At 34.2% G+C, this 11,322-nt stretch overlaps 1 long non-coding RNA gene across 24 annotated transcripts in view; it reads right to left on the bottom strand.

The window, feature by feature from the left end:
• Positions 1-695: 695 nt before the first annotated feature.
• Positions 696-11,322, bottom strand: part of LOC108155194 — a 43,655-nt gene continuing 33,028 nt past the window's right edge. For 16 of the 24 annotated variants that reach the window (XR_004471927.1, XR_004471933.1, XR_004471934.1 and 13 more), the window contains 2 exons: positions 8,144-10,374; positions 696-6,394 (listed from right to left, as the gene is read on the bottom strand). This is a non-coding gene — a long non-coding RNA (uncharacterized LOC108155194). The remainder of the gene's footprint in view (positions 6,395-8,143; positions 10,375-11,322) is intronic. The other 8 variants (XR_004471929.1, XR_004471937.1, XR_004471928.1 and 5 more) reach the window with 8 other exon arrangements.

The raw sequence follows: 11,322 nt of genomic DNA, 5'->3' as shown, positions 1-11,322 counted from the left end.
TAATAAATTGGTCAGATACAGTCAGAACTGCAATACGAACACACGGTAGACTTGTTCAGGTACAAAATTTACTCAAATCGTATTTTGAATTTGCTACCCATTGATTATTTATTTAAATGCATTTCCAACATTAATGGTCAGAGCGGAGGAGGTTATGTATAAAAAGGCCCTATCGATGGATAGTCCCAGAGTATTTCAGTGATAAATAATATGATCAGCTTTGCTCAAAATGAATTGGATAAACCGTAGAACGTTTGCTAATTAGGGGAATATTTCCAATTATTTATTTTTATTATTTATTTGTCATTTGAATAGGCGTGAAAAATCCTTTTTAAATCGAGCCCTTCTTGGCGATGGGTAGGGTAGGGATGATTAGATTGAGGATAGGGATAGAGTTGTTTACATTTATAATCATATTGCTCGTAATATATTTATTTTTAAAATTTTTTCCATCGTAGAGTTCTTGTAATATATTATTTTAACAGGTTTTGATCGAATTTATCAGTTTTTTTCTGGCAGATTTTTAGATTTTGATATGTTTCGGTGAATTCTTGAAAAAATGTTATGTTTGTTGTTTTTTAATAATTTATTTGTATAGTTGTTGTGCTATAACAAGTACGGAAGCATTTTTTATTAAAGTTTTGTTTTGGCTTTTAAAATTTATAGAGTAGTATCATTTACAAAAATATGACTTCAGTTGAAAACCCCAAAAAACATTTATTAGGAAGTCAAATAGTTGGAAGTTACATATTGATTGATATCTAGTGTACACGATTATACTGGTAAGTCATTCAAATTCAGGTAATCTTTGTTATAAAATTATCTCTATTTCGTCGTCGCCCGAAATTGTATTTTATCGGTTGCCCTTTATTGCAATTATAAAATATTTTTGAATACGTTCCATTTTGGAATTCATACGGCATTGAGCTCAACTTTCAATCTAATGTGTTCCTTAACAAATAATACTGTCAGGAAAATAAAGCATTATTGGTTGTGTTCATCGGCTAGCTCTTTTGGTAGCTCAATTATATATCTTCCATTTGTAGACATTTGAAATAATGCTTGAAAATGCTATGCAGGTTTAAATTTGTTAGCTTGTTACCACTTAGAAAATATTATTTTCAATGCGTGCTATAAGAAAACTACATCATTTACATCGGATACATTTAACATGTAGTCTCTTTTTGGTTTCGTGTAAGGTATACAACAGAAAAACAATAGAAACGAAAAAACAAGCATTTCATGGAGGATGAACTTTACACTGCAATGCAACCCGGATGGTATCTAATGCAATTTACATATCATAATAATCATTTTACGATATATTCTGCATGCAATATAGCAAATACATATGGGATTGGAAGTTACTGTTTGGTAATTGCACTCGAACAAATGCTTTAAATATCATAGCAACGCCAGTTGTCCACTTAGATAGTGATGGATTTCATCCTTTTTGATGGCTTATTTCAAATTACATAATCACATCCGTATGTTTGTGTTAGGCATCCTAAAGTATTCGCACATACTTTGCAATTATAAGAATCAAAATTACACCTTAATCCCAAAATTTTTGCCTCAGGGTTTCTTAGAACGCTAATCAGCGCCTTTTCTCTGGCAATCTGCGTTAAAGAAATGTTTGGAAAGAACCTGGATCGCTTCGTTGCTGGACGGGGAGTCTTTTGCGAGCGTTGCCTCTTTGGCTGAGGGGCTCCTTTCTTCAGCGCTTCTGTGCCATAGTTCGGAAGCCCCTTCGAAGCCCACTCAACCACCTCATACGTTGTTTATAATCCTTCATATTTCATATCTCAGAGCAGTTCCGGTTTAATTTATAGCTATACCTATTGCAGAACATGAGGATGATTGCATTTCCAATTACGATTATGCACATATTCGTTATGCTGAAGATTTTTAGTTGACAGACGATTCATTCAAAATATATTTGTTTGATGGTTTTTTATGTTTGGTCTGAATTTCAGTGGTCTATTTTGGTTAAAATATTATGCATATGATAAATAGAAAAAACTGCGAAGGAAATTTTCTAAAGACCTAGTGCAGTGGCGATCCATTCGTAGATAAATTATTTGAGTTAATAAACTGAATATCAAATCAGAATATTGTCAAAATTATGATGATAACGCACAGAGAAAGAGAAGGAAAATGACACTGATGCGTTCCTTTTTTGTTGGCTTTTGTAGAGGGATGGTGATCCTTCAGACGAAGGAAAGACATCGTGATGGTACCTGGAATATCCGATCAGTTATGCCCTCAGTTCGGATATACAGTGGCTCGCATCAATATCAAATAAACATTATGCGGCGTGATCATGATCTCTATAATGGGATAAAGGTAATAACGTAGGTTTGCGAACGGATAATGGGAGAAAAGTATTCAAGTAGGTTGGCGAAATGATAATAGGAGAAAAGTAATCACGTAGTTTGGAGAGAGGAATTCGGGAAAAACCTTAGGTAAAAAAGACATCATTCAACTTTGAGTGAGCGCTAGCCACAGATTTTTAGTAAATTGTTCAATAACCTTTATGTTCGATCTACTACTCAATAAAACATACATACTAATCAGATGCATTCCGAATTCCAATACAAACATCCTCTCCCATTGGATAGCCATTTGAAAATCTCAGAGTAATATTTGTTGGCTTGGTAGTTGGTAAAACAATAGAAACTCTGTCCTGTTTTATTCATGCTTTCCAAATTGTGGTAGACTCATACTATTCTTTCCTTCAGATTTATTTACTGATATATCAATCCTGGCAGTTCATCCCTCTAAAAAGTTGTATATTAGATAATTTTCTGGCCCTTGCGGGTCCTTTATAGAGTAGAAATTATTTATCTCAGAATTTTTTATGAAATTTGCTGGCTTGTTCACAATTCTCGCAATTAAAACCGTTTGCAGAGTACCAGCAGTTGTAGCAAGATCAAGAAACTCGGTTAGCGGAGGAGATAGAAATTCTAAAATAGGACTTGTGCTGTCTTTGTTATCAGCTTGAATACAAGGTCTATAGGACTTCATTTGACACTTGAGAAAAGGAGGTTTTATATTTATATTTGGCTAATGATAAAGGGCGATAAGATTCAGTTATTTATGACTATGAAATTGTTTGTTTCAAAGGCCTTATAAAAGAGTCAGAGGGCAAAGCTCGGAGTACAGTTTGCGGTCTATTGCATAACAATAAATACAAGTCAAAAATAATTTTCAGCAAGCATACAGTAAAAATCAGTATTTTTAAGCCGATTATACAATGAGTTTCTGCTAAAATATGAAGCACAATAATCAACATGAAATTGTCGGATATTTTGGTAGTTTAAGGCAACAGCAACTGACAGTCAAATAATCCATTAGAATGTATTGTTTAGTTATGGCAATGGCAATTCCTCTAGTTATGTGTAAGATTTAATTTGCAGCTTATTATCAAATATGTATTTATCAAATTGGCCAATCATACACACATTTTGAAAAACATAGAAGAGAGTAGAAGATAAGCAAAGTTTGTCTACGCTTTGGTTATAGAATGGAAGAACTCAATAAAAACTTAATCGTTTTCCAATAAAAGTTGGATTTCGTTGAGGAAGATAGTGAAGCAAACTAGAGTTTCAAGCTGAAAGTTGGTAGTTCGAAGATGTTAAATTCATAAGACAAAAGCTTGTAGATTTGTTTAGATGATAACATTTGTAACGAGCCTAATTTAAGGAGCGCCTATCTCGGCGGCATTTACTGCTTCCTTTCGTCACTTCCTGGGATGCTCGGTTTTTCTTTTTGCAAGTAGAAGATTTATACCGAAAAATGTTTCTATCCAGTGTCACATCGACTGTTCAGAATATGGTGAAAATAGCGGGATCAGTGGTATTATTGTTGCGTGGTGTAGTGCTGTTATTGTTGCGCGGTGTAGTAGTTTTACTTGCTGAAACGAGTATGAATACTCCAACTTGCATATGTATGTACCATAAAAACATAAATATTTGTATGTTAGGTGCGACCGTAGCCATTTTTTCACTGCTTGGAAGCGGTGTACATTATTTCATTGCACATGTTATTTCGAGAATGTAATCTACTAACGTAAATCTTCCTGGTACAATTTGGGTCCCATTTAAATTTTACTGGAACTAGAATACTTTAATCCATTTCTTCAGACAGTTATTTTGATGGATTATTTTTGAAAAATATATGGCCTAGCCTTTGCATAATTCCTATCTGTAACTCACGGGAGAATGCATATTTACTTTGTAATCCATGGCGTAACCTTAATTGGCCTCCAACGTATTCGTCCATGGTCCAATAATTGTTTGTGGTCTACCCGAATACTATCCGATACTTATAAGTATGCGAGCACCCATCGTCGGAATCACGATTTTTATTGAAACTATTTTACAAAAATTTGATTTTCGCAGAGAATTGAATTTATCGTTTTGATATTTTGACGTATTCACTTAAACACAAATCACATGAATGCTATTATGAGCCCTGCCTACTTTGCTTCAACAAATTTTATAAAATCATTCATTTGTGGTAGCTATAAAGTAATATTTGTCAACATAACTGCGTTTTCATTCAGATCAAGGAAAGATTGGGGATTATACATCCGGGGTTCATTTCGGCCAAGCAGAGATGGAGATACATATATAAGATGGTATTAATATAAAAACATAAAATTATCATAAGAGGTATATCAGAGGGATTGATGATGTTGAGAAATCACATTCCGTAAATTAATTCCTGCTCTCTCCTTAAACTATTTGTACGCACCCTACCTATTTTGGTTAGCTAATTCCTACCTATTATGGTTAAGAAAACCATATCCTTGTTGTATGATACGAGGTAAATCGGTACGGGGTCAAATCATAGATAACAAGAGTCCGTAGCCGCAAATCTTAAGATTAAGGTTGAGAAATCAATATCCGTTAATCAAGAGATCAGAACCATCTTTAAAACATTTTGACGCACCCTGCCTATTATAGTGAGCTACACATCCTACCTATTATAGTGGAAAATCATATATATTTGTCGTATGACACGAGGGAATGTGGTTCTTAGCCATAAGATTGTATAGATAACATAGGAATCCCTATCCTCAAATATGTCAGTTGATTCGGAAATTCATTTCGGTCAAGAAGATATGGAGAGATGGTTGGTATCGAAGAGCTTAAGTCTCGTGGGAAAATGGGTATTACAGTACGATCATATAAATATAATAAGAGTCCCCCCCAACCAATAATGTTGAGAGGTCACTGCCTGTAAATTAATTCGTCGTCTCATACTGATCAAAAGATCAAAACATTTTTTTAAATATTTGTACGCATCCTACCTATTTTAGTGAGCTAAAATTCCTACCTATTATAGTGGAAAATCATATACATTTGTCGTATGACACTAGGGAATGTGGTTCTTAGCCATAAGATTGTATAGATAACATAGGAGTCCCTATCCTCAAATATGTTATGACAGTTGATTCCGGGGTTGATTTCGGTCAAGAAGAGATGGGGATATGGTCGTTGTGTAGAAGGGTAAGTTATATATAAGGGATAGATAAATATCATAAGAGTCTCATATTGTTCAAGAGATCAAAACCATATTGAAAACATTTTTACGCACCCGATCTATTTTGTATTAAGATTAGATTGAAGGGACCGATAGGTTAGTTAGGAAAGAGCGTCAGAACTGCAATACGAACACACGTCTACCATTTAAAATGCAATGTTATACTTGTTTAGATAAAAAATGTACTCATATCGTACTTTGGATTTTTTCATTGCTTCCCATTGGTGATTTAATTAATTCAATGCATTCCCAATATTAGTAGTCCGTGCGGTGGTAGAGGTTATATTAAAATAAATCAACTACTGTGAAATCGTTCCTCGTATACAAATTATTGTCTTATAAATATTTCAATTTTTTAATATCTGTAGTAGGAAGACCTTATCAATATACAGCCCCTGAGACTGGGTTCAGAGTATTTCAGTGATAAATAATATGGTCAGCTTTGATATGGTCTTCTGAACCATCAGAGTTTAGATAATGCATTTCGAAATCTCATTTAGATATACGTTAAATTTGTTTGGCAATCATATAGGTAGTATAGGTTCCTTTTTAGATTGGGCCCTTCTTAGGGTAGAGATGTTTAGATTGAGGATGGGGAAAGCCTTGTATACATTTATAATCCGATGCAAGGCTCATAAAATTTATATAATATTTACCACAGCAGATCTCTTGCGATAGGATAGGATCTCTTGTTTTCATAGGATTTGATAAATTTGATCAGTTGATTTTTGCAGATTTTTAGATTTAGACATGTTACCGTGACTTCTTTAAACAATTTTTGTTACGTGGTTTTATGATTTATATGTACATGATTTGTGCATGAGATTTCTGTATAATAGGAGTTCTATAACAAGTACGGAAGCATTGTTAATGAAAGTTTTGTTTCTGTGCTATATAAAATCAATAAAATAGTTTCATTTACAAAACTATGAGTTCATTCTAAAACACCAAAAAACATTTATACATATCAGTTGAAATCGTTATAGAGTACGAAGTCACATATTGATATCTAGTGTATACGATTATACTGGTAAATCATTAAAATTCAGTAAATCTTCGTTACAGAATTATCTCTATTGTGGCGTCGTCGCCAATTTTATTTTATCGGTGGTTTCTGCACGAGCGAACCGAGTTAGCAGGGAGCTTGCCCTCTAGTGGAAATATAAAATAGTTTTCAATACGTTCCATTGTTGAGTTCATAAAATATTTGTGTTGAAGTGCTGCTCTAATCACAGATGATTAGAATGGGAGTACAACTTTTGATCTAGTGTGTTCGAATAAAGGCATTTCAAACCAAGCGGACAGCAAGCTTTAGTATTTTTGAATATTAATTGTAATACAATAAAGGAAAAATATCCAATAGTGTTCGCAATCAGCTTGAGAAAGCTACGCTTAAGGTAATAGGATCAAGCAAAATTGTAAGCGTGTTACCACTGAGAAAATATTGTTTTGATTATTTTGTCTTGCTGGTATTGTGTAGCTGATCTAGGACGAAGCACAATGGAAACCACAAAACAAGCATTTCTTGGAGGATGAACTTTGCACTGCAATGCAACTGGAATGGTAATTAATGCAATTTACATTTTATAATAATCATTTTACAATATATTCTGCATGCAATATAGGAAGTACATATGGGATTGGAAGTTACTGTTTTGGTAATGTAATTGTACTCGAACAAATGCGATAACTACCATAGCAATGCTGTTTGTGTAAGGCATCCTAAAGTATTGGCACATTCTTTGCCAATCCAAATTTCCCCTTCATTCAAAGTTATTCGACCACATCTTCCGATTCTTAAATCTGGGTTTCTTGGAATCTTGGAGTCCGCGTTGCCTTTGTGCGGGACGCCAATCAGCGTCCTTTTTCTGGCAATCTGCGCGAACGAATTTCTTGGAAGAACTCTGGAGCTCTTCGGTGCTGACCGAGGAGTCTCTTGAGAGCGTTGCCTCTTTGGCTGAGGGGCTCCTCTCTTCGGCGCTTCTGTGCAGCCACTTCATACGTTGTTTATAATCTTTCATATCTCAAAAGAGTTCCGTTCAAGTGTATAGCTATACCTATTGCAGAATTCAAAGGTAATTCCACTTCCTATTACGATTATACATATATTCGTTATGCTGAAGTTTTTTATTTGACAGACGATACATAAAAAACATGTTTGTGAGATGGTTTTTTCAATTTTTTCTAAGTTTTGGTGGGGTATTTTGGTTATACATATATAAATATGATAAATAGAAAAAACTGCGAAGGACATTTCCTAAATACCAAGTGCAGTTGCGATAGATTTGTATGTAGATAAATAAGTTGAGTTAATCGGTCTATTGCATAACAATAAATACAAGTGAAAAATAATTTTCAGCAAGCATACAGTAAAAATCAGAATTTTTAAGCCGATTATACAATGAGTTTCTGCTAAAATAATCAACATGAAATTGTCGGATATTTTGGTAGTTTAAGGTAACAGCAACTGACCGTCAAATAATCCATAAAAATGTATTGTTTAGTTATGGCAATGGCAATTCTTCTAGTTATGTGTAAGATTTAATTTGCAGATTTTTATCAAATATTTATCAAATTGACCAATCATACATACATTTTGAAAAACATAGAAGAGAGTAGAAGATAAGCAGAGTTTGTCAACGCTTTGGTTATAGAATGGAAGAACTCAATAAAAACTTAATCGTTTTCCAATAAAAGTTGGATTTCGTTGAGGAAGATAGTGAAGCAAACTAGAGTTTCAAGCTGAAAGTTGGTAGTTCGAAGATGTTAAATTCATAAGACAAAAGCTTGTAGATTTATTTAGATCATAACATTTGTAACGAGCCTAATTTAAGAAGCGCCTATCTTGGCGGCTTTTACTGCTTCCTTTCGTCACTTCCTGGGATGCTCGGTTTTTCTTTTTGCAAGTAGAAGATTTATACCGAAAAATGTTTCTATCCAGTGTCACATGGACTGTTCAGAATATGGTGAAAATAGCGGGATCAGTGGTATTATTGTTGCGTGGTGTAGTGCTGTTATTGTTGCGCGGTGTAGTGGTTTTACTTGCTGAAACGAGTATGAATACTCCAACTTGCATATGTTTGTACTATAAAAACATAAATATTTGTATGTTAGTATTTGTATTGTTTCATTGCTTGGAAGCGGTGTACATTATTTCATTGCACATGTTATTTCGAGAATGTAATCTATTAACGTAAATCTTCCTGGTACGATTTGGGTCCCATTTAAATTTTACTGGAATTATAATACTTTAATCCATTTCTTCAGACAGTTATTTTGATGGATTATTTTTGAAAAATAAATGCATGGTCTGGCCTTTGCATAATTCCTATCTGTAATTCACGGGAGAAGGCATATTTACTTTGTAATCCATGGCGTAACCTTAATTGGCCTCCAACGTATTCGTCCATGGTCCAATAATTGTTTGTGGAGGTCTATCCAAATACTATCCGATACTTATAAGTATGCGAACACCCATCGCCGGAATCACGATTTGTATTGAAACTATTTTACCAAAATTTTCAAATTTGATTTTCGCAGAGAATTGAATTTATCGTTTTGATATTTTGACGTATTCACTTAAACACAAATCACATGAATGCTATTATGAGCCCTGCCTACTTTGCTTCAACAAATTTTATAAAATCATTCATTTGTGGTAGCTATAAAGTAATATTTGTCAACATATCCCCGTTTTCATTCAGATCAAGGAAAGATTGGGGATTATACATCCGGGGTTCATTTCGGCCAAGCAGAGATGGAGATACATATATAAGATGGTATTAATATAAGAACATCAAATTATCATAAGAGGTATATCAGAGGGATTGATGATGTTGAGAAATCACATTCCGTAAATTAATTCCTGCTCTCTCCTTAAACTATTTGTACGCACCCTACCTATTTTGGTTAGCTAATTCCTACCTATTATGGTTAAGAAAACCATATCCTTGTTGTATGATACGAGGTAAATCGGTACGGGGTCAAATCATAGATAACAAGAGTCCGTAGCCGCAAATCTTAAGATTAAGGTTGAGAAATCAATATCCGTTAATAATTTCTTCGCCTCAGAGTGATCTAGAGATCAAAAACATCTTTAAAACATTTGTACGCACCTTACCTATTTTAGTGAGATACACTTCCTACCTATTATAGTGGAAAATCTTATACATTTGTCGTATGACACGAGGGAATGTGGTTCTTAGCCATAAGATTGTATAGATAATATAGGAATCCCTATCCTCAAATATGTCAGTTGATTCGGAAATTCATTTCGGTCAAGAAGAGATGGAGAAATGGTTGGTATCGAAGAGCTTAAGTCTCGAGGGAAAATGGGTATTACTGTACGATCATATAAATATAATAAGAGTCCCTCCCTTCCAATAATGTTGAGAGGTCACTGCCTGTAAATTAATTCGTCGTCTCATACTGATCAAAAGATCAAAACATTTTTTTAAATATTTGTACGCATCCTACCTATTTTAGTGAGCTAAAATTCCTACATATTATAGTGGAAAATCTTATACATTTGTCGTATGACACTAGGGAATGTGGTTCTTAGCCATAAGATTGTATAGATAACATAGGAATCCCTATCCTCAAATATGTCAGTTGATTCGGAAATACATTTCGGTCAAGAAGAGATGGAGAGATGGTTGGTATCGAAGAGCTTAAGTCTCGAGGGAAAATGGGTATTACTGTACGATCATATAAATATAATAAGAGTCCCTCCCTACCAATAATGTTGAGAGGTCACTGCCTGTAAATTAATTCGTCGTCCCAAACTGATCAAAACATTTTTTTAAATATTTGTACGCACCTTACCTATTTTAGTGAGCTAAATTCCTACCTATATAATGGAAAATCTTATACATTTGTCGTATGACACGAGGGAATGTGGTTCTTAGCCATAAGATTGTATAGATAACATAGGAATCCCTATCCTCAAATATGTCAGTTGATTCGGAAATTCATTTCGGTCAAGAAGAGATGGAGAGATGGTTGGTATCGAAGAGCTTAAGTCTCGAGGGAAAATGGGTATTACTGTACGATCATATAAATATAATAAGAGTCCCTCCCTACCAATAATGTTGAGAGGTCACTGCCTGTAAATTAATTCGTCATCTCATACTGATCAAAAGATCAAAACATTTTTTTAAATATTTGTACGCATCCTACCTATTTTAGTGAGCTAAAATTCCTACCTATTATAGTGGAAAATCTTATACATTTGTCGTATGACACGAGGGAATGTGGTTCTTAGCCATAAGATTGTATAGATAACATAGGAATCCCTATCCTCAAATATGTCAGTTGATTCGGAAATTCATTTCGGTCAAGAAGAGATGGAGAGATGGTTGGTATCGAAGAGCTTAAGTCTCGAGGGAAAATGGGTATTACTGTACGATCATATAAATATAATAAGAGTCCCTCCCTTCCGATAAGGTTGAGAGGTCACTGCCTGTAAATTAATTCGTCGTCTCAAACTGATCAAAAGATCAAAACATTTTTTTAAATATTTGTACGCACCCTACCTATTTTAGTGAGCTAAAATTCCTACCTATTATAGTGGAAAATCATATACATTTGTCGTATGACACTAGGGAATGTGGTTCTTAGCCATAAGATTGTATAGATAACATAGGAGTCCCTATCCTCAAATATGTTATGACAGTTGATTCCGGGGTTGATTTCGGTCAAGAAGAGATGGGGATATGGTCCTTGTGTAGAAGGGTAAGTTATATATAAGGGATAGAAAAATATCATAAGAGT

The sequence above is a fragment of the Drosophila miranda genome, chromosome 2 (genome assembly GCF_003369915.1).
Source record: "Drosophila miranda strain MSH22 chromosome 2, D.miranda_PacBio2.1, whole genome shotgun sequence".
Taxonomy (NCBI): domain Eukaryota; kingdom Metazoa; phylum Arthropoda; class Insecta; order Diptera; family Drosophilidae; genus Drosophila; species Drosophila miranda.
The sequence above is the reverse complement of the archived record's forward strand: the minus strand, read 5'-3'. Positions and strand labels throughout refer to the sequence as shown.